The following is a 27,596-nucleotide window of genomic DNA, read 5'->3' on the forward strand; positions in this document are numbered from 1 at the left end:
CATTTGATAAAGGGCTTTAAAATATATTATCATTCTTTCTCCAAATAGAAGTGGGTCATTATTTCCCCTACATTGTTCCCTCAAAAAGATGAAGTCTTTTCCATGAGCTATGCAGATAGGACGATTGGCTTCAAGTGCAATCAGCATGCTGTATCCTTTCCCATTGTTTCAGAAATCAACTTGTGGCTCTAACCAGTTGTAAAGCTAGGGTTCAGGGCCAAGCTTGGCTCCCTAAGGCGCTGTCTTACTTCCTCACTATGCTGAATAGTTTCTGGTGGCCCATCCTGATTCATTTTCTACTCCCTTTCTGTCCTAGAAGCCTAGATTGTTCAAACTATATAGACTGGTCCCTTCGATCCCTGGCTTCTCATGGGGTCTGCACAGTGGGGAGCACCAGCAGGAGATTGGAGGGAGAAGGAGAGTGAGGCTGAGGTATTTATTCTCATGCCTCCCTCCAAGAGCGGTCACCAACAGTGGGCCACATCACATCCGCAGACGGAGGACACAGCTGCTATCCCGTGGCCCTTTATGTCTGCCTGTTAAACACTGCTCTTTCCTTCTACGCTTTCAAGTCTAGGGATGGTGATACACTGCTATAACTAGTCCTGGCTCAGGGCATTGTCCCTTGTGGGTTCCTGCCTCTGCCCTTACCTTGTAAGTCAGCCCTTGGTTACGCTCTCCTCAAAATACCTAATTTGAGAGGGCTATCTTTTCTTTCTACTGGGATTCAACTACATTTTCTTTTTAACATCTCCTCATGAAGAAACTAACAACATCATTCCAATCTTCCAGTGACTTCCGTTGTCATTTAGTCAAAACCTTCTTGAACTTCTTTTTGTATCCCTGTGTCACTTTCAATAATCTTATATTACAGACTTTTGATTGTGAACAGTTGCAGAGAAAAGATCTATATTTCTATTAGCACCCCATAGACCATGAGTTTTTCCCGTCCAGAAATATCTGTGTGCCCTCATCACTTGGTAAAAAGCCTTTCTAATATACAGACTTTTTCTAATATCCAACATACGTATCCAACCTTTTCTAACATTTCCCAACATACATTTGATAAAATGCACATGAAGATGAAAAAGCAAAATGGGAATCATGAGTTGCTTACTATATTTTTCTATAGCAATTATTTTACTGGGGATCAGTATAACATATCCATGAGCAATTATTTTAATGGGGATCAGTATAACATTTTAATGGGGATCAGTATAACATATCCATGCAGACATAAGCCTGTTGGTGAGACATTTTGAAGAAAGGAAACCATATTGAGGTCAGCATTTGTTCCAGTATTTTGTCAATGTCATTTGCTTCACAAAGTGGAAAATGAACTCTGTGACCAGAGAGACCTGGGTTCAGGTCCCAGTTCTGCTACTTGTGACCTGATGACCTTGGGAAATGATCTCTTTCCCACGGGATTATTTTGAAAACTCGCACTATCATTTTTTCCCCTCTCCAGAAGCAGATTAGGAGCTCAATCAATATTATTAACTTGGTAAATATTAGTTTATTTTCAGACCTATTAGTCTATTTTTTTAGACCAAATAAATCACAAAGGCCAAGAAATGTAACCCAAGCAATGAAGAACACACAGCAACTATGGAGCCTTAGGGATCAGTAGTCATAGCAGTAAAGCGAAAACCAGTTCTGGGTTTTTAATTGGCTGTCCAATGTGGCTTCCTGTGATTTATCGAAGGTAAGAAGCTTCTCTGAGAGCTGGAAAGTCTAAAAGCACATCTGTTGAGCCTAGACATTCTGTTACTTGGCTCAGGAACTAAAATCCTGTGATTCATGCTCTCACAACAAAAAATTTCAAATGCAACTTGATATTTCTAATATTTGATAAAGCTTAGGCAATAGCACATTTATTTAGCCAAAATGGCACAGTTAAGTGTCTTAGAATCATAGATCCACCACAGCAATGAGAAAGAGGAGGCCTTCTGTCTGGTCAGAGAGCTAGTTGGTGGCAATGACATGACTTGAACCACATCTCCATTCTCTTATCTAGTGCTGTTTTTAGCCCATTGTTATTTATTTATTTATTTTATTTTATTTTATCTTATTTTTTTGCCAGGGAAGAATGATATTGAAAAATGCACTTACAATTCTTGGCACAGATGGTTTTAAGAGCTGTGATGCCCTTCTTTCTGTCAGCTGGGGAAAGCTGGATGTATTAAAGTGAAACCATTTATCTTATGGGTTGACAGGTATGGAGAGTAATGGATTTGTAGAATACCAAAATAGCCAATCGGTTCCATTAGTTCAGGGAAGCAATTGGGAGCCTTAGGGAAGCCATTAGCTCAAAGGTTCATTTAACTGAGTGAGCCAGTTTATTCTAAAAAGCTGCATCATTTATCCTGGGTGGATTGTGTCCAGCTAGGAGAATGTGCCTTAGGATTTGCCAGGAACTGCTTCATTCCATTCGGTCCAGTGGACTTCTCTTTTAGCTCCCATCCCCATCAGATAATTGACTGTATTAAGATGTGTGGAGAAGTGGACATAGCCAGAGGAAATGGAATCATCTGGCTGCTGTCTTCTTACTTAGCAGATGCTCAATAAATGTACTTTGAACCAAGATGGGGAATGGTGGCTTCACTTTCTGAATGTGTGATTTTGTGCTGACCTGGAAAACCCAAGTGATATCGACAAACTCTCAGCCAAGCTCTGCCTAGACTGGTAAAGTTGGATTTATTTTGAGGCCGGAATGAGACCGAAAAGAGAAAACATTTTAGAGCAAATAAAGTTAAGTTTGCTTTACGGTGTTTACTTCCCAGAAACTAAGGATGTTGATTTTATTATTATTTTGGGGGGAGGGTCTCTCTATTTCCACTTCTATGGTAATTAATAAAATAGTGACATTGATAAAAAATATCCTGCAGGTCAACAGACATGACTTTACTCATTAATTAATTTTAGGGATTCCTCACTAAAAGTGTGTGTGGTCTTGAACTGGTAATTGAAAGCATCCAGCTTGGTTTCTATGTGTATTCATTACTGTAGCATCGATATATTGAAGTCACCATCTTGTCAATGAATTTCACAATCACAGCCTTTTCAGAAACATGCTATAGAGGATGTCGTTTTGATTTTTCCTCCCAATGAAAGTATCCTAACAGTTTGAGAATAACACCAATAATGATCAATTCCTATGGATAGAAATTAATGAAGAAAATGATTGTCTGGCCTCCCATTGCAGTTACTATGTTGGGTAACAAATTACCTGGAAGCTTAGAGACAGAAAGCAATCATTTTATTATGTTAATATATTCTGTTGGTTTGGTAGCTGGAAGGAGCCTATGGGAACAGGTTGTCTCTGCTCCATAATATCTGGGACTTCAGTTGGGAAGATTCAATGGCTGGGGAGCTGGAATTATCTGAAGGCTCATTTACTCACATGACTGACAATTAATGTTGCTGTCAGCCAGGATCTCCCCCGGGACTCTTGGATGGAACATTGATTCTCCACGTGGCTGTTTGAACTTCCTCACAGCGCAGTGCCTGTTTCCAGCAGCGAGTGCCCCAAGGGAACCAGGCAGAAGCTGTATCATTTAAATCTGGCCTCCGAGGTCACATTGTTACTTCAGCCTTCATAATAAGCCTGCCCAAATTCAAGGGGTGACCATATAGACCCCGCCTCTCAATGTGAAGAGCGTCAAAGTCACAATGAAAGAGGCCATCTTAGGAAGGTGCCATTTTCCACATCTTCCTTTAGGAGGAAGGAGGTATGCTGAACCGTGTCTCTGTGTTCCATGCTTTCCCCATGGCCTCGTGGCCTGGTCTGGCTGCGTCTCCACATTTTACAGAGTGTGTGATTCGCTAAGCGCCCCACACCTCACTTATTGAAAGGAAACCCTGATTTTCCTTTTTCCTAATCCCTTTCCTGAGGATTGCACGAGAAATTTTTATGCCTTGCAGAGTCTACTTTGCCTTGAAAAGAAAATAAGGAAATAAAGATGTTATTAAAGATGTATTTCTGGGACAAAAAAGGTAGAAAATACAGATCTTACAGACCTAAGATTAGTAAACAAAACATGCCAGGGTCTAAATATTTTTGCAGTTTTACTAAAGTGTATCTGAAATACAGTGAACTGCGCATATTGAAAGTATACAGTTTGGTCTTTTTTCTAACAAACATATACACACATGAAACCATCACCTTCATCAAGGTAACGAAAATATTTATCACCTCCCCGCAAATTTTTACACATCTTCCCTTCCTCCTTACTGGTGGTTTTGTAGATCTTCTTTGGAGAAAGATCTATTCAAATCTCTTGCCAATTAAAAAACTCTTTGTCTTTTTAATTTTTGAATTTTAAGAGTTGTTTATGTATTCAGGATACAAGTTCTTTATCAGATATATGATTTTCCCATATTTTCTTGCATATCGTGCATTGCTTTTTCACTTTCTTGATCACGTGCTTTGAAGCACACAATGTTTTAATTTTGACGAAGCCCAGTTCATCTAGATTTTTCTTACGTCATTTGTGCTTTTGGTGTTGTGTCTAAGAAGTCATAGACTTACACATCCAAAGATTGTGTCGGTCAGAGATTTGCACCTGTTTCCTTCTAATGGTTTTGTGGTTTTATATTTAACATTTTAGGTCTCTGATCCATAGAGGTGGTGTAAGGTAAGGGTCCAAGGTCATTCTTTTGCAGATGGATATTCAGTTGTCTCAGACATTTGCTGAAAACACTCCTCTCTTTCCAGTTGCATTGTCTTGTCACCCTTCTCCAAAACCAATTGGCCATATGTGTAAGGGTTTATTTCTGGACTTTTGGTTCTATTCCTTTGGTCTATAGTTTGTCTTTATGCCAATACCACACAGTTGTGAGTACTGGAGATTTTAGTCAGTTTTGAAATAGGAAAGTATGAGTCCTCCAACCTTGTTCTTCTTTTTCAAGATTGTTTCGACTCTTCTGGTTTTCTTGAACTTCCATATGCATTTTAGGATCAGTGGGTCTGATTTCTGGAGAAAAAGGTGGTAGTTTTATAGGGATTATGTTAAATCCGCAGATTCATTTGGGGAATATTGCCATTTTAATACTCCATGAGCATGGGCTGTGGACTAAATTGTGTCCATAAGTAGGAGTCAAACTCACCTTCTCTCTCCCCAAGTTAGTGAGCTTTGCACTTATCACAGCAGCTTTCTGATTTACTGATATATTTAGTTATTCGGAAAAATGTGAAAGAATTTAGTCTGTGCAGAACTGAAGCACACGAATCCTCTGGGAGCTCGCAGTGGGTCAAAAGAGACCCCTGTAGGAGATGACTGTGGTAAGCATCGTAAGAGAGAAATATTCAGTCTATTCAGAAAAATAGTTCATAAGGGGTCATTATGAATACCAGTCACCTGGCTAGGCACTGGAGACACAAAAAGGAATATGACACGGGCCCCTCTGTGGACAGATCAGCTTCTGGCTTAGCGAGAAGAACAGATATGTAGATATATCCTATTAATGTGATGCATTTGATGATTGATATATTAGGGACATGGAAAATGAAGCATTATTAGTGACACAAAGGAGGGACGCTTATCCCAGCTTGGAATTCACAGAGGTGGATTGGTGAGGGCACTGGGCTGCAGAAAGGGGCTTTATTTCAAGATATTAGCTCCCCCAATCGTTAGGAGGGCTGGAGAAGCACATGAAGGTGAAGTTTCCCAAGCAACAACAGTCAAGAATTTTGGTCTATTGAGGTAACTTTCAACCACGCGACATCACCACAAGACATAAATGCCAACATCACCGCAAGACATAAATGCCATTAATGCAAATCTACTACAACCGCCACGGGAGCCAGGAATGCTTGCTTGTCTTTGGAAACTCCACCTATCAAGAACTCGTGCTTATGCAAGCGGGGTATCTCTGCTGTCACCTGCAATTTATAAGCAAACTCAGAAGCACCACATAGCCTGGTTCCCCACATGGCTCACACCTGAATTGCGTGCGAATGATATATTACACAAGCAATTCGCAAATGAATTGCTTAGGTGCAAATGATATATTTACACAGTGAAAAAGATTCTATTTAGAGTGATCTGTTGGGAAGTACTTCTCAATTTTGGGCTTGCATTGCAATTGCCTGGATGGATGTTCATTAAAAATTCTTAGGTCTGGTGCATGTTCCAGAGATTCCGATCTAATTGGTTTAGGGTACAGATTTGACATCAAGATCTTTAAAAGCTGTCAACTGATTCTGGTTCACTGCTGAGACTGTAAACTAAGGTGTGATGGTTAAGTTTATGTGTCAAGTTCACCGTGCCATGGGGGGTGCCGATGTTCGGTCAAATGTTGTTCTGGGCTTGTCTGTGAGTGGTTTTGGATTAGAGTAACATTTGAGTTGGTAGACTGAGTAAAGCACATTGCCTTCCTTAATGTGCGTGGCCCTCAACCATTCAGCTGAAGGCCTGAATAGAACAAAAGACCTGACCCTCCCTCCAGCCAGAGGGAGTACCTCCTGTCTGAATGTATTCACTGGGACATCAGCATTTTGTCTGCCTTCAGACTTGAACTGAAACATCAAGTCTTCTTGGGTCTTGAGCCTGCTGGCTTTTGGACTAGAATTTACACCATTGGTTCTCCTACGTCTCCAGCTTGCTGACTGCGGATCTTGGAACATCTCAGTCTCCATAATCATGTGATCCAATTTCTGATAATAAATCCCCCCCCCCACACACACACATCTTATTTATTACATAATATGGAATGTAGATAATATATATATATATATATATATATATATATATATATATATATATTTGGTTCTGTCTCTGTGAAGAACTGTAACACACAGGATTTAGCATCTAGCGTCCCGCCAGATCCAACACTGATGTGCCTTTAGGGTAGATTTCAGACCTTCCAGAATAATGAGGTGTTATTCTCATAGTCTTCTGAGTTCTCAGCGTTGATCCTGAATGGGAAGAATGGTATGGAAGAATGTGGGATGGTAAAGGTGGGGATCACAGACAATGAGACAGTGGCGGCTCAACCTCTGTCACTGTTATGATGAATGACAGAAATCCTGGTGCAGGAGGTATTTGGGGGCCATGAACACACCTGATAATAAAGGGATACCGCACGTCAGTCTGCATGTGGCATGTGCTCATTGGCATTAGGATGCGAGAGAACTGGCTTGGAAAATGTTGAAAGATTAAGCAAGTTAATTCTTCAAAAGCATACCCTTGGGCAGAGGTCCTGTGATATCTGAGCGGCTGTAGTGATGGATAGATGTATGCTGAAAGATCATAAAGAATCCTTGAGATTAAAATGAAGGTATCTAAGCAAAGAATGAAGGGGAAACCATGCTGAGCCTAAGTAAGTGAAATCAGATCTGTCTCTGGCAATGTGCTGCTTTGCAATTTGCGGGGGAGAGGAAGCAGCAAAATCCACATAATCAGCACGTGGCTGTTACCCAGTTACTACTGGGAGAGACATAAAGTGTGGCGTGCAAATTAGCTCAGCTTGCTCTTTGCTAATGCTGCAAAAGCTATTGACCTGTGTGCAGCATAGATTTTTATTCTCGAGCAGGGAGTGATTTGGTCGAGTTTGTCAGAGACGATGTTCATAAACCATTTGCCATCTTCTGATGAGAGGGTTTGCATTATTTAAACTGGAAATGTAAATGACTTTTTTTTGTTTTTTGTTTTCCAGATGATTGAACAATTGCAGCATATGAAAGATTTGGCTCATTCTGCCTGGTGCACTGAACACGCACACACACACACACACACACACACACACAAGCTCTTTCTATGATAATTTACAGCTTATTTGTGTGTATGGGAGAGGTCGGTGGGGAGAAGGACATAACTGAAAACCAACCATTTCATACTTTGGATGCCAAACCTGTTAAAAACCGAAATGTTTTCTCAGTGAGCGATGTGACAGTTGATACTAGATGAAGTCAGTTTTCCAGACCAGGGGTCAGCCATCCAAATAGTGTGAAGAAGCTCTCTGAAGTTCATATGGGGCCGAGAGGACTTGGCTTTCTACGCTTAGAGCAGTCCATGGAAAATGCTTTCTCCAGCTATCAATATTTCACAAAATTAAAAAAAAAATATTTATCATGCCTATGTTACTGCCGAGGCTGATTTTTACTTCTTATGATCCTTTTTTCCTTTCATATATTTTCTCTTGAATATTTCTTTCCCAGGCAGGTATATTTATATGTCAGACAGAAACTCAAGGGTAAATGAGTTCATTTTCAAAAGTCCTGTTGGATTACTTTTGAATTTATTTAAATTTTTTTTAACGTTTATTTATTTTTGAGACAGAGAGAGACAGAGCATGAATGGGGGAGGGTCAGAGAGAGGGAGACACAGAATCGGAAACAGGCTCCAGGCTCTGAGCTGTCAGCACAGAGCCCGACGCGGGGCTCAAACTCACGGACCGCGAGATCGTGACCTGAGCCGAAGTCGGCCACTCAATCGACTGAGCCACCCAGGCGCCCCTACTTTTGAATTTATTAAAACACTTCTGTAGCGATGTTTATAATGAGAAACTCTGAGTTTCATATATTTTTTGCTGCCAAAATATTTTTTTGGCATTACAGAAATTTCGGTATGAAATCTACACCAATCATTAGGTTTCCGTCTGTGGTACATGGTAATGTACGAAGAGCCGGTCGGTCGGTCGGTCGACTGGAAATTTAACTAGCTGGGATGATTGCAACATGGGACACTTTGCTCCTTAAGCAGGGATATACGTCTATGAAACAAACACAAGGGCAAAAACACTGGCATTGTGCAGGAAACTGCCTGCACACATTTCCAAAGACAATTTCTTATTCCATTTTTCCATGTTGATTTATGGCATTGGATCTCGTATGCAAATTTTTGCATGCTAAATCATGAAAACACGTCCAAGTCACCCAGCAGATGTACATGGATTGTTCTATCATGCCCATCTTAGTTTGCCTGCACTGCCATAACCATATATCATTTGCTGGGTAGCTTACATACCAGGCATTCATTTCTCAAAGTTCTGGAAGCAGGAAGCCCAAGACCAAGGTGCTGGCAGATCTGGTGTCTGGTGAGGTCCCGATTTCTGGTTTGTACCTGGCTGTCGACCCCTCATAGCCTCACATGGCAGACAGCGGAGAGAGGCAGCAAACTCTTTTGTGTCTCCTCTAACAAGGGCCCCCTCATGGCCTAGTTGCCTCCCAAAGGCCCCATCTCCAAATATCATCACACTGGGGATTGGAGTTTTGACATACAAATTTTGGGGAGGTTGCATTCAGTCCATAGGAACCTTTCTCTCTTTAGCTTTTTCTCTTCACACACACACACACACACACACACACACACTTCATTATCTATTCAGGTTAAGGAGGTCAGATAAATCACGTACATTATCTTTTCACTCTCTCCAAAGACCCCATTTAAATGATACTAAAGAGACAAAGGGGGATAAACCTACAGGGACAGAGTGAACTGACTGGAGAGGGTCTGAGTCAGAGCAGTTTATACGGAAAGCTGAAGGGGGAGAGAAACCAGCAGAGCAAAGTCAGAGCCCTCTCGGCAGGCAGTGGGGGCAGTAAGGAGACCGCCAGACCCCCATGTGTTATTCCAGAGCATCCCGGAGGCATCAGGTTCAGAGACACCAGATATGATGCGAGGGAGTACAGATCCCCAGTTCTCGATTCCCAGTTCTCCTTTCCCATTTGTCTGCAGCTTCTTGGCAACCAGGCATCTAGTCTTAGGCTGGAGGAGTGTCCTGACCTCCATCCACATTTTGGTATCTGGAAGCACCACAGGCTCCTGGCTCCCGGTCCCCCTGCCCCTCGATAAATCCCAGCAATCAGCACACTCTGGGTTCAGACACAGATCTGCCAGTGAGTCTTTTACTAGTAGAAAGAATAGCGAATCATCAAAGGACCACCGGTATAACCACAAAACGGCTTTATCACTTATGACTCTTCTGGTATATTTGTTAAAGATATTTTCAAGAAATACGTATTAGGAATACAGAGATACAGAGATCCTTCTGATCTCATTTTTTCCCCCCATCTCTGTCCTGGAGGTAACTCTCCTGAGTTTTGTGTTGCTCATTACTATGCATCTTTTTATATCAGTAATAAATATGCATCTATTGATAAACAATGAAAATAGTGTTCTGCATGTTTTCACATTTTTTTACATAAACGGTGCTATTCAGCCACTAGCCTTTTGCTACTCACCTTTTTCACTTTGCATTTAAAAAATCTATTTGGAGAAAGTAGATGTAATTGGTTCATTCTGGATATGCCACAAATTATTTATTTTCTGCTACTCTTTCCAAATTTTAAATATTACCACCAATGCTGCAATGAATATTCTGTGCAGGTGTAAAAGCATTTGCTCAGAGTAGCTTCTAGAAGGGACCACTGCTGGTGCGAAGGTGTGCACATATTCATTTCTACTAAATATGGCCAATATGACCAGATTGCTCTTTTACAGTTAATCTTAAGCTTTAATTTGAATTTCCTTTGTTATTAGTGAGATTGAGCATCTTTCGACTTTCTTTGTCATTCAAATTTCTTCCATAAATCGACTGTTCACGTCTTTTGCAGAGTCATCAGTTTGGTTTTCTTTTCTTAAAGGTTTTAGGAATTGAAAAACTTATTTAAAACATGTTTATTTATTTTGAGAGAGGGAGAGGGAGAGAGGGAGAGAGAGAGGATGTGCACGTGAGTGGAAAAGGGGCAGAGAGAGAGGAAGAGAGAGAGAAGCCCAAGCAGGCTCCACACTGTCAGAGCAGAGGCTGATGCAGATCTCCACCTCATGACCCGGAGATCATGACCTGAGCCGAGATCAAGAGTTGGATGCTTAAGCAACTGTGACACCCACGTGACCCGGAAAAGTTACTTTAATTAATGTTGAATTAAAATATTTATAACACAAGGTGTTAGGATTTCTAAAAAAAAATATTTTGTCACTATCTTATTGGACACATGCTTAACATGCGTTGACTTTTATTAACGGCCTTTTCTGAATCTGAGATAACATTTTTCTCTTTAATTTTAAAGTGGGATTGGTTAACAGCGAATTTTCTTGAATTCCTGGGGTGAATCCACATTCATTTTGCTACTTTTTAGAAGACGTATTCCTAGCATTTTCTTTAGGATTTTTGTACCAATGCGTTTGATCTCAATTTTTCCTTTTCGTGTCTGGTCTTTGTCTGTTTAGATCATCAGGGTGTATCAGCCTCATAAAGTCGGCGTGGCCAGTGAGGAGAAAGGAGTTAGTGCAGCCACACCGTTACTCTTTCTCCCAGGGAAAGAAGACGGGAGGTGGCTGGATCCTTTAAAATCTTTGTAAACATGCTAATAACTGAATATCCTGGGAGACGGACTGATGATATTTGCCAGGTGGGGCGTCCTTATTTTTAAAGCGCTCTTAACAAAAGGCCCCTGGTTGATGGGTAAAGAAACCTGTCATCTATGGATTTGTGAGACGTAAGGAAGGTACATAAACTGTGGAACTCGATAGTTCTGGGGTGTAAATGGAGATGTTTCATGACCTAAATGCTCCCTGCTGAGTCACGTAATAGTGTAGGTTTTACCTTAGAGACGCCTCGTTATTGCTCTGGGCCAGAGAAGTGGGTCTCAGGACCTCTCAGGAGGTCTAAGACACTTCTCTTCTTAATTGCTTCTTTCTTTCAAATTATTAGTAAAGACTGATGCCAGGTAAGGGCTTTCTTTTCTGACACAGCTTGTGTAAAATAGGAATTATTTATTCCTTATACACAGTGGAGTTTAACTGTAAGACTGGTTTATGATTTTTTTTGTCATGTTTTTTAACTTTAAATTTAACCTTAAATTTCTTTAGTGGTTATTGTTGTATTTATAGAGTTTTTTTTTTATTTGTTTGTTTCTTCTTGAGAATTGGAAGATATATAGATTCTAAGAAGTTATTCTCATTAAAATTTTATAATTAATTTGTGTAAAATTTTCAAAGTGCCCTCTTTTGACTTTTAGCTCTTATTTGATCGACTTGATACCCATTTTGGTTGCGAATAATGTTTATTTCTGTCCCCTTTTTCTTCCCCACCAGTCTTGCAGGAGGTGTGTTTTTAATTAGTTTTTTTAAGAATCAGATTTTAATTATTTTGATGTTTTATGTTTTTTTATTTCATTAAAATCTGTTCTTGTCTTTAATATTTGTTTTCTTCTACTTAAAAAAAATTTTTTAATGTTTATTTACTTCTGGGAGAGGGAGAGAGACAGACAGACAGATGGACAGGCAGGGCGCGAGCAGGGGAGGGACAGAGAGAGAGGGAGACACAGAACTTGAAGCAGGCTCCAGGCTCCAGGCTCTGGGCACAGGGTCCGATGTGGGGCTTGAACTCGTGAACTGCAAGATCATGACCAGAGCTAAAGTCAGACGCTCAACCAAATGAGCCACCCAGGCCCCCCTTCTACTTTCTTTACTTAAACACGTTTGTTATTTTTCTAGCTTCTTGTAGTCAACACTTTCTTTCTTTCTTTCTTTCTTTCTTTCTTTCTTTCTCTTTCTTTCTTCCTTCCTTTCTTTCTTTTTTCTTTCTTTCTCCTTTTTATTAGCTGACCTTAGTACTAAGAATTTTTCAACATGAACATGTTAGCTGAATCCCACCATTTTGGCCATATAGTATATAATTGTCATTTACTCCTAAATTAATGGCAGTTTCCACTATGAGTTCCTCTTTAAGAATGACTTATTTATAAATGTACTTTTAAATGCCTACTTTCTGTGTTGATATCTATTTTGCTTTTATTTCTAAATTAATTTTATTTTACGACCATGTAGTCCCTATGGTACAAATTATTATTTAGGGCAAAATTAATAACCACTGGCATGCAGATTTGTTCCTCTCTAGTCTTGTTTACCTGAATCATCTGACACTTTCTGAGATATGTAGAAGTTAGGATGCTTTGTGGTTATAAGGAAAAAAACCTGGCTCAAGGAATGAGGACCTTTATTATCATATTAAAAATAAATCCATAGGCAAGGTGCTTCCAAGGTTTAATAGGTCAGTCATCATCAAGAAACTTTATGGAGCTCGTTGGGTACTCTAAGCATAATTAAATCCTTCCTTGCCCTGTTCCATAAATTTTCATCTGCAAATGATGGAGCAGAAAGTTAGAAATTGCTTCCTGCCATGCATCTTTTAAAGGAAGCTCAAGATGTGCTTCAGGGTACAAGAGAGGAAACCAAAATAGAGGAAGCATAGGGCTTCTGGAAATAATAAATCCAACCTAGAAGATTAGCAAAGAGAAGTCCCAAAATGGCAGGGTGCAGCAAGCCTGGGAAAGAACCAGTCCAATTTGGAGCAGGAGAGTGGACGGCTCCTTCAAAACAAAGGCCAAAGTTGAGAAAGGGGTGTGTTGCTTATAAGAGCACCTGACAAATTATTTGGAAAAAAAAAATGAAGAGTAACTAGACTAAGATTTTTTTTTAAATGAAAAGCTGCTATAAACTCTAGGAAAAATTCAAAACAATAAGGAAAATGTAATTATTAGTGTTGTAGGAAAAATATGACATACATATGTATTAACATAAATGAATAGCAAATAATGATTTATTTAAATTAAAATAGTGATATAATTACAATAGAAACATGGGTCAGGGATGGTATATTAGTAGAGGAAAAAACAGAAAGCTTTATCACAGTGGCAAATTAATAATGCCTGGCATTTTAAAAATTAAGAGGCAAAAATAAAGCATGATATGTAGAAAAACAGAGCTTACCACAGAAGAAATAGTTTAGGAAGTAAAAATAAAATCACATTTGAGAACTAGGCATAGGGGTGATGAGAGACGGACAGAAGTCATTGTAAGACTTCAGAACTTTTGGTTCTTTTTCTCCTTGGTTCATGAGACTAAATCATGTAAATAAAAATTTTGAATACATTTTATCATGTAAATTGAAAAAGAATGATAGTGTATCTTTCAGACCAACAGTGCTACTCACAGTCATGACCTGATTGGCTGACTAGCATATTAAATTAGGAGCAAATGTAATCCAGAAGAGAGAGCAAGGAGTAATTCAATGAACTACCAGTAATTAATTTCACTTTCTAGTGAAATATCAACCCTGAAGGCAGTTGTAATCTATTTTATGAAGAGACTAGACTTGTTTGGTACAAGTTGATGAACAACCTATTTTTCACTGGTCTTTCATTTATCCCTCTGATATCTGGGTTAGATGTGTCATAAAAACCAGTCTTCTCTGAGTAAATCTCTTTCCTTTCCATTTTTCCTCTTCCTTTCCTTTCCCACTCTCTCGCCTTCCTTCCTTCCTTTGCTCCTTCTCAGCCTCTTCCTCTTCTTTCCCTCCTCATTCTCTTTCTGCTACCTCTCTCCCTCCTTTTTCTTTTTCTTTGTTAAATGACTGCTGTGCGCATCCGTGTTTCTCTTTGACTCTTGAAACCTCCTGAATAAGTCCGTGAAAAATACTTTAATGAACAAACTGGACTTAATAAAGGTAAAGCTATAGAATAAATTAATTTTTTTAATGATAGTCTTTGATGTCTTTGATGGTCTTGTCGCTTTTGCAGTAACTTTCATGTACTCATGAAAGTCTTACGTCCAGAGTTTTTAGTTTACTCAGCTATACTAGAAAAAAAAAATGGACCTCCCGTGTATCTTGAATCTTTTCCCTCCCTTCTCAGCTTCCATTCGGCTGTAGGATTAGAAGCCTACAGTAAGGAAAGGACTGTGGTTACACATTTCAACTATTACTCCTGGGTCATTCATTTCTTGATCTCTACTCTGCTGGCCCCGGGTCCTCCAGAATTGGATAAAAGGGCTGAAAGATGGGAGAGATAAAGAATGCTGAAGTCTTGGATGGCTGGTGTCTGCATCTTTCTGTCGGTTCTCCAATGCTCTCAGTCCTAGCAAACATCCTAGGTCTGGCTCTTCCTCTCATGGCAAGCTTTTCCTTTTCTTGTGAGAGGACGCTGTCTCCCCTGCTGGCTTCAAAACAAGTTGCTACGTTATGAGCTGCCTATGGAGAAGACCACGTGGCAAAGAGCTGAGGCCCACCCCCTCCTACAGCTAACAGTCAGAAAGAAACCAAAGCCCTCAATATGACACTCAAAGAAAACCAGATGCTGCTCCCAACCACGTGAGATTGGAAATGGTCCTTCCCCAGTCGAGCCCTGGATGAGACAACAATCCCATCGAGCACCTCAATTGCAGCCTTGCAGAGGACCCGGCTAAGTTATACCCGGACTCCTGACTGACAGAAACTGTGTTGTTTTAAAAGTTTGTGATCCTAGTTTTCACAGCAGTAGATGGCTAATAACTAATACAGATTTTTTTTTTCAGAAATCCTCCCACTGGGGACTTGTGACCTGAAATTTCCTGACATACGCTGACTAATATCTTGTTACTTACTCTCCTGAGACTCACCCCTCTCAGCCTCTTTCTATTGGGATCACCTCATTCCTTGGCAGATCTCTCAGACAGTGTCCCTTTCAAGATAAATCAGGCTGACTTCTGCGGGGTCTCCTCTTTTCCACAAGTGAATTTATCACTTTTTTGCTTTCACTATATCCTCTCTATTTACTGTGCTAGCAGGAAACTCCAGCAAGTTTCTTATCTGCAGAATTTCTCAAAGTAAGCATCAGGCAGCAGTCTCTGTGTTTCTAAACTCTAGGAAACACATATCAGGTTCTTTCAAGATGTCTGTCTTCCCGCTGTTCCAGGCCCCTTAATAGAAAGCGACCCTTGTATTTGTGAGGCTTGGCAAGCATCTAGTTAAAAGACGTTCTCGTCCTAGAAAGCATCCCCATGGTCTATAAATGGTTTTCTGGAAGCCTTCCTCACTTGGCTTGAGGTGGGGACAGGGGAGCTAAGATCACTAGACTTAAAAACAAACAAACCCTCTTAGCATGCTTGGTATTGATCATCCCCCCCCCCTTTTTTTTTATAATATGTGAACTCCTAACTTTGTGTTTTCAGCATCAAGGCTTCAGTCAAAATTCTGTGTTGGCAAAGACAGAGCTTCTTACTTAACACCTTGCTGGTGTCTTTATCTTTTTATTTTACGAATGTTCATTTTTCCTTGCATCATCATTGTGTATCTTTTGGGGGGGGGGCATAGAAGTGTTATCTTAAAAAAGGACAAGAATGTAAACAAGGAAGCTGTTGTTGCTAAGGGAACAGCTTTCCTTTTAACCTTTGTTCAGGGAAGTTACCAACATCACTTTCCAAACACAGAGGAAAGAGAAACAGCCGGTCCAAATTGCTGAGCACAGGGTCTTGAAAGGTAATTGCACTAAAGGATGAGCAGATTCCAAGCAAGAGGAGGAATAGCCAATGTTCTACCCCCTGCCTTCTGCACCATGCAGGCTGGATTGATAACACGTGCACGTAGAGCTGTCCCTAGACTAAAAGTTAATTGTATGCTTTCTTGCAGTGTTGCATGAGTCCTTCCCATCTAGACCCTACTACTGTCCATTTTTCGAATGGAAAATGTGCCTTGCTGCTTTTTTAAGTAATATTCCCATGACCCAAGTGGGCACAAATGGTCCTCTAGAAATTCTAGGAGCTGTTTCTAGACAGAAACACGAACTGTGACCTGGTGTTAGGAAGACTTACACGAGTGGTGCTCACACACTAACCGTCCTTGAGTTCAGTCACTTGTCATTGATTTGGTGATTTCAAAAGGTCCATTCTGGGCCTGAGGTGGAATCAAAACTGGGCCTGTTGCCAACTGTGCGACCTAACTATTATAATGTCCCAAATTATCCATACGGCCGTATCCTGGGGTTTGCTATGCTACTATCTGGCAGCCATTGTGTCCATGACAGGGCAGGGTAGAAGCCATTCTAGAAACAGACATTCCAGGTGACATGCCTGGTCTTTTTACATAAATAAAACTGAGTGTTTTTAGGTTTTTCTTTTTGGTCATTTGCTTGAGTGTTAACATTCACAAGTTCGTGTCCCAAACCTGGGAAGTTTGGGAGTATCACGTCCCATGATAAATCCTGGCCCACGGGCTCCGATAACATTGGCCTCATTGCTTATAGCATAGGAAATGCATATGGGGATCTTCCAACAAAGCTCCACCTTACAGTTTGAGTCTTATCCTAAAAAGCTTCTTACTGCCCAGAGGGGCACCTGGGTGGCTCAGTCGGTTGAGCGTCCAATTTCAGCTCAGGTCATGATCTCACAGTTCGTGAGTTCAAGCCCCACATCGGGCTTGCTGCTGTCAGCCTATCAGCGTAGAGCCTGCTTTGGATCCTCTGTCGCCCTCTCTCTACCCCTCACTGGCTTGCGCTCTCCCCCAAATAAACAAATATTTAAAAAAAAAAATTAAGATGCCAGAGATCTCATCATAACCTTTGAATTTATTTTATTTTTAAACATTTTAAACAAAATGACGTCTATTTTGACCATAGAGGTCAAGTTCAGTGTTACAGTAAGTTCCCAGCGTGTTTTCTCTATGTTCTCTACTTTTCTCCTCTATTCCAATCATGCCTTCCTTTTTGTTATTATTTTACAGAGAATCCAGAAGTTGAAGAAAAGCGAAGCGATTTTTGCCTTGGTACAAACTGTCCTGCAAATGTTCCTTCTGGTTTCTCTTCATTTTTTGTTTCCCTCCCTCTGAGTTTTTCTTTGTATGTAGTTGATTAATGTAGTTGACCGCTAATCAGTATAAACAGCCAGGGGAGTAGAGATATTACTAAATTATAAATGATCTTTAAGATACATTCCAAGAAGCAATCACTTTTAGGGGTGTATCTGTTATCACAGTGTTGACAACCTTGATATTAAGATTTTAATATCCGGTAGGATAATGAAATTTCTACGCAACACAGATTTTCTCTGTCTTTGCACTGTAATAACTAAATATAGCTTCAGGTTGGCGAATGGTAATATTTTCTTGGCCTCTTTTCATACAAACGTTCTTAAGAGAGGTTTTTTTTTTTTTTTCCTTCCAAGCCATAGGAGTTCTTAGACACGAGGATAAAGTAACAAAGGAGCGGTACTTATCTGAGAAGAAAAAAAATGGTGTTCTCTTAGCCTTCCAGTTGGTCCTCTGCTCTAGGTAGATAGGCTGCAGGTTACGCTTGGGCTCTTGTCTCTCATCAGAGGTTGACAGGGACAATGACAGGAATCGAGGGGAAGAAAGTGCCTTTGTAGAGGTGGCACGAGAGAAAGGCTGCCAGGGAAGCTTGCTGATAAGATTGTTTCACGGGAATGTAAAGTCAGTATCACAGGATCTCAAATATGTGTGAATTACTGAAATTGCTAACACCCAGAGGGGAAGCGACCCTCATTCCATTCATCTTGCTCGAGCTCTCTGTGCAACTCTCCTACGATTCAGAGTATTTTTTAAAAAGTGTTTGTTTCCTTTATGTTGCTGTACTTGATAATTAGAATTGAAACAAGAAGCCGACTCTTATAGACCTTATTGGTGTTGGTGGCTGGCACAATTTTTACATTCTGAAAATTATTCTCTTGGGGTGCCTGCTGGGGTGCCCTGAATACCATACTTCCTGATGTTATTCGTTATACATTATTACTGGTATTCGTTAGTGCTGTGGTCAGAGCACCAAAGTGGGCCCTCCTAATTTCCAACTCACATTTGCTGGCGTCTAGATGCCACGCTGACACCGCTCCTATGCGCCAGTCTTGTTTCGTGACTTCTGTGAGTCAGAGACCTGATCATCTCTTCTCTTGACTTTCCAAAGAGTGTAGCATGCCTCTGCATGCAAAAGCTACTGATTGAATAAAGGGAAAATGAAAGGAAATCTCCATTCTGGAGAAACATCCTGTCTGGGTAACACGTGATGATTTTTTCACCTGTGAGTCTTGGGTTGTTTTCCTTGCTTCCACATGGTCTGTTTCACGATAACTATCTGAACATAAAGGTCCCAAACAGAAGTGACTCAAACACAGAGGAAGTCATTCTAACCCCAACATGCTGTAAAACACCAAGATCTTTAAATAAATGAACGAGAAGCAATGAACACTTTGCTGAAGTCCTATTGATAAAGCTCCTAACAGCGAATACTTTCTGTGTTACATGCATAGTGTCTGTGCTCCCTCACTGCAGCCCTGAGAGGCAGTCTAGGATCTGAAAGTTTAAATAGTTTGCCTAAGACCGTGCAGTTAGTAAGGGTAGAGCTGGGGTGCGAATCCACGAGCGCTCAATCCAGAACCTGAGCTCAACCTGCCTCACGAACTGTCTGGAAAACCCTGGAGTCAGGGTCCATCCTCAGAAATCTCATCAGGCATGAGGCGGCCTCTGGGTGTGGTTGGTTCTTTCCAGCAGCAGGTTGGAGGCACAGCTGTACTGGGATTTGGTCTCCACTTCTGGTCCCCTCCTGTTGGCACAGAAAGCTGTCCTAAGAGGAAGGGAACCCCTTAGGGTTATTTAGGTCAGTCACAGAATGGCAGCTTGTCATCTCAGGTCAAGAAGAATAGATTTTAAGATATCAAATTTTAAAAAACCTAATTAAGACTATGAGAAATAGAAGGAAAAAAAAACCCCTAAAAACTCAAGGGCTCATAAGCTGTTCCATAGACATCTCTTTACAGGTGATGGCAGAATAAGGCCGTTATACTTAGTACAAGTTCTTTTGGAAGTGAATTTAGAAACTGAGTCTTTTGGAAGTGAATTTAGAAACCGAAGCTTGGTGCACCAGAAAGGAGAGCTGAAATTCATGAGGGCAGCACAAGCTTGGGAACGTCCCAGTAGACAGCATCGTTAAACACAGCCGACTTCCTTTCTTTAGACAGGAACGTTAAGTGGAATGTCCTATATTGCTTCAGTCTGAACTTTCGAAAATCCTTTCGAGGCCAGAGCGATTAGGGAACAGTCGGATTGAGAAGGTTCATTAGTTAGGGAGCAGCTGGGGTAAAAGGTACCCAGGAACTGAGGAGCAGAGTGTGCGGCTTTAAAGGAAATAAAAAAGAATTTTTATGAAATGATACTTGGAAGGTTAGAGAATATGAAAACGAAGCTGCAAATGAAGAGTGCCATCAGAGGAATGATGCAAAGAGACAGCCATCAGAGAAAAAGAGAGGGCCAACGTAGTGTATGGTTTTCTGTGCATTATTATTTGGTGCCTCTTAGCAATTAGGATCCATTAGCATAAGTAAAATAGAATGGAACAAAGAGGATGGAAGACAGAAGACTGGTGTCCCAAGTCTGTTCTCTCTGGCAAACCATACCCTGTTCCACAACCGTCCTCAACGGTGGAACCGTGTGGTGAAGTTCAGGTTAACTCTGCTCATAAATTGTCTTTAGCAAATGATCTTTGTAAAACCCAGGGTAGTGTTTCATCCTATTTATTGAAGATTTTCTCTATCTGAAATGCTCATACCTTCAGAGCAAGATAGTAAGACCCAGGCCTACCTATACTGAGAATCTGTAAAGTCAGCATGTTGAATTTTGAGATTAGAAATCAAAACCCAAGCAAAGACTCATATGATTTTATTTTATGGCATCTTTATTCAACGTAACATCCTGTCGTGAATTTATATGCCTTCTTGATTGAGAAACACAAGTATACTAACACTGACCACTTTTATAGAGTTTCACATTTTAAAACATGCGGTGCCCTTCAGTGGAAAATATGGCTATTTTTATAACTACTGATTCAAAGTGTTATTGAAACTGGTATTATTTTATTTGTTTTTGTCTATTTTGTAATACATGATGTGGGTTTTTTTATTATTATTATTTTTTTTGAGCATAAAGGAAAGGGAAATAAAATGGAACATAACCTGGATGAGGTTTCAGCTAGAGCAGTTGCTTACCATTTTGAAATTCTCATTTCCAAACTCTAAGAGGGCTATTTTAAAATAAGGACATTATATGAAAGTGCAGAAAAAGGGCCAAGTTATAAAAAAAATCTTTTAAAAACATGCTTAGTAGCTTAAAAACGTGGAGTTCAATAGCAGAAATCAGTGACTTGGGGGGCTGTGATCATTGTAGAAAAAGAACTTTCAAAAATCAGATGAGAATCATCCAGAGCTATGGCTCTCTAAAGGCAGGCATCAGCGGCTTCCCCAGGTACTCCTCAAATAGAAACCCATTTCCTCACGAGGCTGGATGTTTCACTGCTGGGAAGGAATTGTTCTTTAACTAGTTGAGCCCAAATTTGCCATGTACAATTTACATTTTCTGCCCTTAGTTGTATTTCTTGTTTCAGCAGAAGTCTTCCTGTTTCCCACCCAGGCCTTCTAATAAGTTTCCTTTGTCCCCAGTCGACATCCTGAGTCACCCAAGGCAGTGGCCTTCCAATTTGCTCTGATTCAGACTCAGAGGAAAAGTATATATATTTTACATTACAACCCACAACACACCCCCATAGCCTAAATAAATATTTCAGGAAATAATACACTTAATATAAACATATTTATGTGATATTTTCTTTTTCTTTTTAAAAAGAATATATTTTTTAAATTAGAGACAGAGAAAGAGAGAGAATGAGTGGGGAGAGGCACAGAAGGGGAGAGAGAGAGAGAGAGAGAGAGAGAGAGAGAGAGTCTTAAGCAGGCTCCATGTTCAGCGTAGAATCCGACGCGGGGCTCAATCCTCCGGGACTGTGACCGGAGCTGAAATCAAGAGTGAGATACTCAACTGACTGAGCCACCCGGGTGTCCCTGATATTTTCAATTTTTTTCCATTTCATTAAAAAATAAGACCCATTAGATTGTTCACAACCCACCTACGACTCACAACACTTGTTTAGGGAGGCACTGCTCTCCGCGTTCTTGCTTTATTCCCACAGCCAGGACATGACTGAAGCCTAAGACTGACTTTGAAAGCAAAATTCATCACCCGTCTTCAGTGTGCACTTAACCTTGCCGAAGGGAGATGAATTGGTTTATCTTTTATTGATATCTCCCAGGCCTTTGTGAGTATGGGTCTGAATGAAAGCATATGACTTTCTGGAGTAGGATTGGGTCAAGCAGATGATGCCCAGAAACAGAGTGAGAGCTTGAGATAGCAGCTCATGCTTTTGAACTTGTGCTCTGAAGTGGTAATTACAGTCTCAGAGCCCACAGTTTAAGAACTAATACTCCCCCTTCCTTGGGGGCATCATTACCACATGTCCAACCTCAAGGATAGAACAACTGCTTTTGGGATAAGAGTCCCGCTGGGGGGTCAGAGTTACCCACAAGGCCAAGTTCAGTGCCTGGTCTTCAAAATATGGAGCCAAGGGTGGTAGTTGTCATCCCAGAAGTCCACGGATCAGGAAGTGGCTGATACTCCTGGTGGATTCATTATACTAAAACAGGTGAAATTGCTTGAAGAGCTTCTCCGCGCTTAACCGTGGCTTCAATCAGTGCACATTTAATGAAAGGCACACAAATTAATTAGTGCAAACTGTAAATGCTGAGTAAGCTGAAAGTAAAAGGGTAAAGAAGGCGACTACTATGTTTTTTGTTTGTTTGTTTGTTTTTTAGAAACAGGAAAGTTGCTTTCACGAGAAATAGCTTTGGGAATGACAAATGTTAGGTAGAGAAAAAAGGAGTATCAGTTCTTTTCACACCTAGAGTGATTATGTTTAAAACTCACAGTTGAAAATAAAACCTAGGTCACTTATGAAGATTGTTGAGTTGGGCAAGATTTCCACGCATTGTGTGTGATGAACTATTAACATCAAATAGAGTGATGTTGAAAAGTGTCCAATTAGTTTTGAACCTGTTGTAAAGCGCAGAAACATTTCTGATTTTTTATGTTTAGGCTTAAAAAAAGCAGGAAAGAGATCACAGTTTGCTGGAACTAGAAGGGATTTTATATAATATCTAGTTCATCCCTTTTGGCACTGAGGAAGCACAAATCATTTTTGAAAGAGAAAGGAAGAAGTAAAGACACACTTATGGGCCAAATCAGAACAGAAACAGCATCTTTAATGTCCAACAACTTTTCCAAGTTGCCTTGGATATTTCATTTCTTTCTCATAGACTCATTTTTATCTCCTACTCCTTTTCCCTTCCCCCTTCTCCTCTTCCTCCTCCTCATCCATTTTTAACAATGTCACTGTTCATTAAATAGCTTATCTAGCAGGTTGGCCATACGTCCTAACTTGCCTGACACAATCAATCCTGGATTATAGCAGTTGCCCTGGGTCCACCCAGATTTTGTCCAAATTCTTTGAAACATAGTTTTTTCTTATTAATAGCTGCATTGATATGGTTCTTAATTATTATTATTAATTTTACTATTAGTAGTTACATTTAAAATTAGGCGAGAAGCTGAGAGACCTTTGTTTTATCCTTCTATCTTCTGCTACAATCTCATCCCACATCGTGTTAAAAGCATGGATGGAGAGTCTACCTTCCAACAGAGATAGAAAGTATAAAACAAAAAATTCGAAGAGAAATTAAGAAGCTGAATAATGCAAGAACTGAACTGAAAAATTCGCTAGAGGGGTCCAACAATAGATAAATCAAAGTACCTACAGAGTGTACATACACACACACACACACACACACACACACAAAGAAATCAAAGCATATCAATACAAAAATAAACAGAACATAAAGGAAGATAGCAAGAAAAGAAAGGACAGACAAAATAACTACAAGACTAACAGAAAACAACTAACAAGTAAGCAACAGTAAATCCTCTCTATAAATAAATACTTTAAATATAAATGGATTAAATTATCCACTCGAAAGAAATAAAATGGCTGAGTGGATTAGAACATCACCCATCTATATGCCCTCTACAAGACACTCCCTTTAGATTTAAGGACATACATAGGATAAAAGTGAAGGGATAGAAACAGATATGCCATGCAAATGCTAACCGAAAGGGTGGGTATACTTACATCGAATAAAGTAGACTTTCCAGAAACTATCAGAGAGACAAAAAAATTCCATAATGACAAAAGGGTCAATTTACCAGGAAGATGTAACAAACATAAATCTATATGCACCCAACATCAGAGTAGCTAAATATATAATATGTAAAGCATTAAGAGAAGTAAAGGGAGAAGCAGGAAATAACACAATAATAGTAGATTTCAACTCTTCACTTTTAACAATGGATAGAACGTTCAGACAGAAGGCTAGTAAGAAAACACAGGACTTGAACAAAAGTACAGACCACTTGGAACTAACAGACATATAGTGGATTCCACCCAACAACAGCAAAATGCATATTCTTCTCAAGAACATGTGAATGTTTCTCAAGGATGGATTGCATGTTGCATCACAAAACAAGACTCAATAAATTTCAGCAGACTGAAATTAGACCAACCATCTTTTCTGACCACAGTGGAATGAAACTGGAAATTAATAGCAGAAAGAAAATCGGAAACTTTACAAAAATGTGAGATTAACACATTCTTGAGTCACCACTAGGTCAGAGAAGAAATAAAAGAGGAAATTAAAAAATGCCAGGAGACAAACCCCCCTCTCCCCCAAATGCAACACACCAAAACTATGGGATGCAGCAGAAGTGGTTCTAAGAGGGAAATTCATAGCAATAAACACATAAACTAAAAAAGAAAAAAAAGACCTCAAGTAAAGGAAGGAGCTAAAACAAGGAAAATGAACCAACACCAAAGTTAGCAGAAGTAAGAAAATAACAAAGATTAGATCAGGAATACATTAAATAGAAAATAAAAAAAACAACAGAAAAAAATCAATAGAACTCCCGTATCATTCCACTTCTGGGTATATATCCAAAAGCACTAAAATCAGGATCTGATTATTCACAATGGCTAAAATGTGGAAGAACCTAAATGTTTGCCAGATGGATTCACACTAAAATGTGATATATACATATATAATGAAATACTACTCAGTCTTTAAAAAGAAGAAATATTGGGATAAAAAATATTTCCAGCTTTCTCCATAAATCTCTCCTTAAGCTAACTTAAAAATCAAACATGCCTGTATTTTCCACTAACACTTTAGTATGGAAGCATAAAAGGAGGCAAAAAATTCCTTGAAGAAGGGGAAGATTTCTAAGAGAACGGGAGTTAAAGGGAAGGGTGATTTATGGAGAGATGGGAGGTAGAGAATACCTTCATCTGATTCTTGGCCTTTCCCATGAGTTCTTGGGGCTTTTGGGTTCTTGAGGCTCTGGGTTCTTGAGGCTCGTGCCTAAGTGAACTCAACTTTGAGCAGAAACCTCCCAAGGGGAGGGCATTTTTTCCTTCTTAGTATTTACTTTAGCCATGGTAAATACCTTTTAAATTAGTCCAAGGACTTAGAAATCTAAAATAGATTGCAGAGTTTAGTGAAGCAATTACTGACTCTGAATTGATTGTTAAAGGCAGGGGCAGGAGAGCTAGGAAAATCTGAACACTTCCCGAGCTAACTCGCTCTAATTTATATAGCCTTCTGTGTTTGTATACACACACCAGTGGAATCGAAGTTTTTACTGTTCTGATTTATAGATGAAGATACTAAGGATTAGAGAGGTTAAGTCACCTGCTTAATAAATTTCTGAGTTGGTGTTTGAACTCAGGTCTTCAGATTTGAAAGACTTTTTTTTCACTACTGCGTACTGATTTATTCTTAAATGTCTCTCAGTATCAATCAAATAAATTTCAAAATACTTGGCCATTCCTAACCAGGAAACATTGGTGTAAGATGAATATTTTTGGGACGTGCTATATGCTATATTCTCTTCTTGGGTATGATATCTTATGAGAAATCCTACAATACAGGACTATATGACTTACTTTCAACCAGTGTTTTGCATCCAAACAATGGCCCACTATTGTTTCTTAGAACTCAGTTTGGGTTCTTGTGGGTTTAAAGAATAATGGCTGCAATATTAATTGCTTATATTTATTTGTACCCTTTCTCTTACTTTTCAAGGGTTAGTTTGTTCCTGAAAAACCCCTCTAAAGTAAATGCTCAAGTCAAATTTATAATCATCATTAATTTAAATGGAAAAACTTTTAAAGCATCCTTGGGCCCCCAAATTAGTATCCTTTTATAGTAACTCACCCTGAAATGTATTAAATGGACCTGATTATATGAACAGTTAGCATTAACGATTGTGGCATCGCAGGCAGTGGACTTTGTGATGATTCTATAATATAATAAATATAATAAATATATTAATATAATATAATATAATATAATATAATATATATAATAATATCTTCTAGGCTTGCTCATCCAGCTCTTGTGCGGTTGGCTTATCTAATAAATGGTATGCAGCATGTGAGATGCTCGGACAAAGCTTAGAAAAATTGCAAATATATGATACGCTATGTCTTTACAACTATAGGTTTAATTAAAAAAAGAACCAGACATGGGGCACCTGGGTGGCTCAGTCGGTTAAGCGTTGGACCTTGGCTCAGGTCATAATGTCACGGTTTGTGGGTTCGAGCCCCGCGCCGGTCTCTGTGCTGACAGCTCAGAGCCTGGAGCCTGCTTTGGATTCTGGGTCTTCCTTTCTTTCTGCCTCTCCCCTGCTCGCACTGTCTCTCTCTTTCTCTCTCTCTCTCTCTCAAAAATAAACATTAAAAAAAAATTGAAAGAGAACCAAACAGAGCAGTAGAGGCCAAAGAAATCAATGAAAGCAAGGCACCCATTGCATGAGATTCTCACGACTACACAATGAGCAAACCACGAGCCTCCTGGAAAAAAGAACCAGATGCTACATGTGGCAACAATACAAGTGTCAGGGTGACAAGAGGTGACGCTTGGTTTACTGTGCCAGCGGCTTGCCGTGCGAAATCTAAATTCGCCCTTGCACTTGGGAGGAAATGTGCTGCAGTGACACGTGGGTGTGAGGCCAACCTCCTCTCCTAATTACTTTCTTGTAACCCAGATGGATTTCTCCTGGAGTACCGTCACGATGCCACCCGGCTGGCATGGCGATTCTAGCCATTTTCTCATTTGGTCTTTCCAGTAACTCTGAGATGCCAGTGTCAGGGCTTTCCACTGAATTTTCTAACTCCAAGTTCAGCCCCGTTCATTTAGTCTTTTGGGCTCATTGTCTTAGGTTCTGAACTCTCTGGCACCCTCCACCCTCCCTCCCCCCAACCAGAGACTCTGAAGTCTGGCCTTTAGATCCTTGAAAACTCTCATTTATTTTGAGCATTAACATAAAGGCACGATCGGGGGCAGATTGGGGGCATCGTGAAGAGAGCTAGGGCTCTGGAGCTGGGTGGCCGGGTTTCTTCAGCTGCAAAGTGGAATGATAATAGGATTCAACTTAGAGAGCTGTTGGGAGATGAGAATCAATGGATGAAAAGCCCCTGCAAGAGTGCCCGGCAGATAACAGACCAGACGTGTAGCCGGTAGCCATCACTCTCAGCTATCACAGTACAATCTGACAGGTACTGAGCACGATCAGTGAGCCAGGACATGCCCTGGGAGGCACACCTACATACCCCCACACGGGCTCCTTCCCTGCTAGAGCTTCCTGCCCATGGTGGAGACAATCACGCATGGACGAGAGTCACTTGAGAGCTTTTATTTGGCATTTATTTTTAAACAGCATTATTGAGGTATAGTCGACATACAATAAACTGTGGACGTTTGAAGGGCACAATTTGGTACATCTGGGTATATGTCTGTGCCCATGAAACCATCACTACCCTCCAGACAAGGAACATACCCATAATCCCCCAAAGTTTTCTCATGCCCTTTCAAACTCCCTCCCTCTCCCCACTCCTATCC

This window comes from Panthera pardus, unplaced genomic scaffold (assembly GCF_024362965.1).
Source record: "Panthera pardus isolate Hobbes unplaced genomic scaffold, ASM2436296v1 HiC_scaffold_6, whole genome shotgun sequence".
NCBI lineage: Eukaryota > Metazoa > Chordata > Mammalia > Carnivora > Felidae > Panthera > Panthera pardus.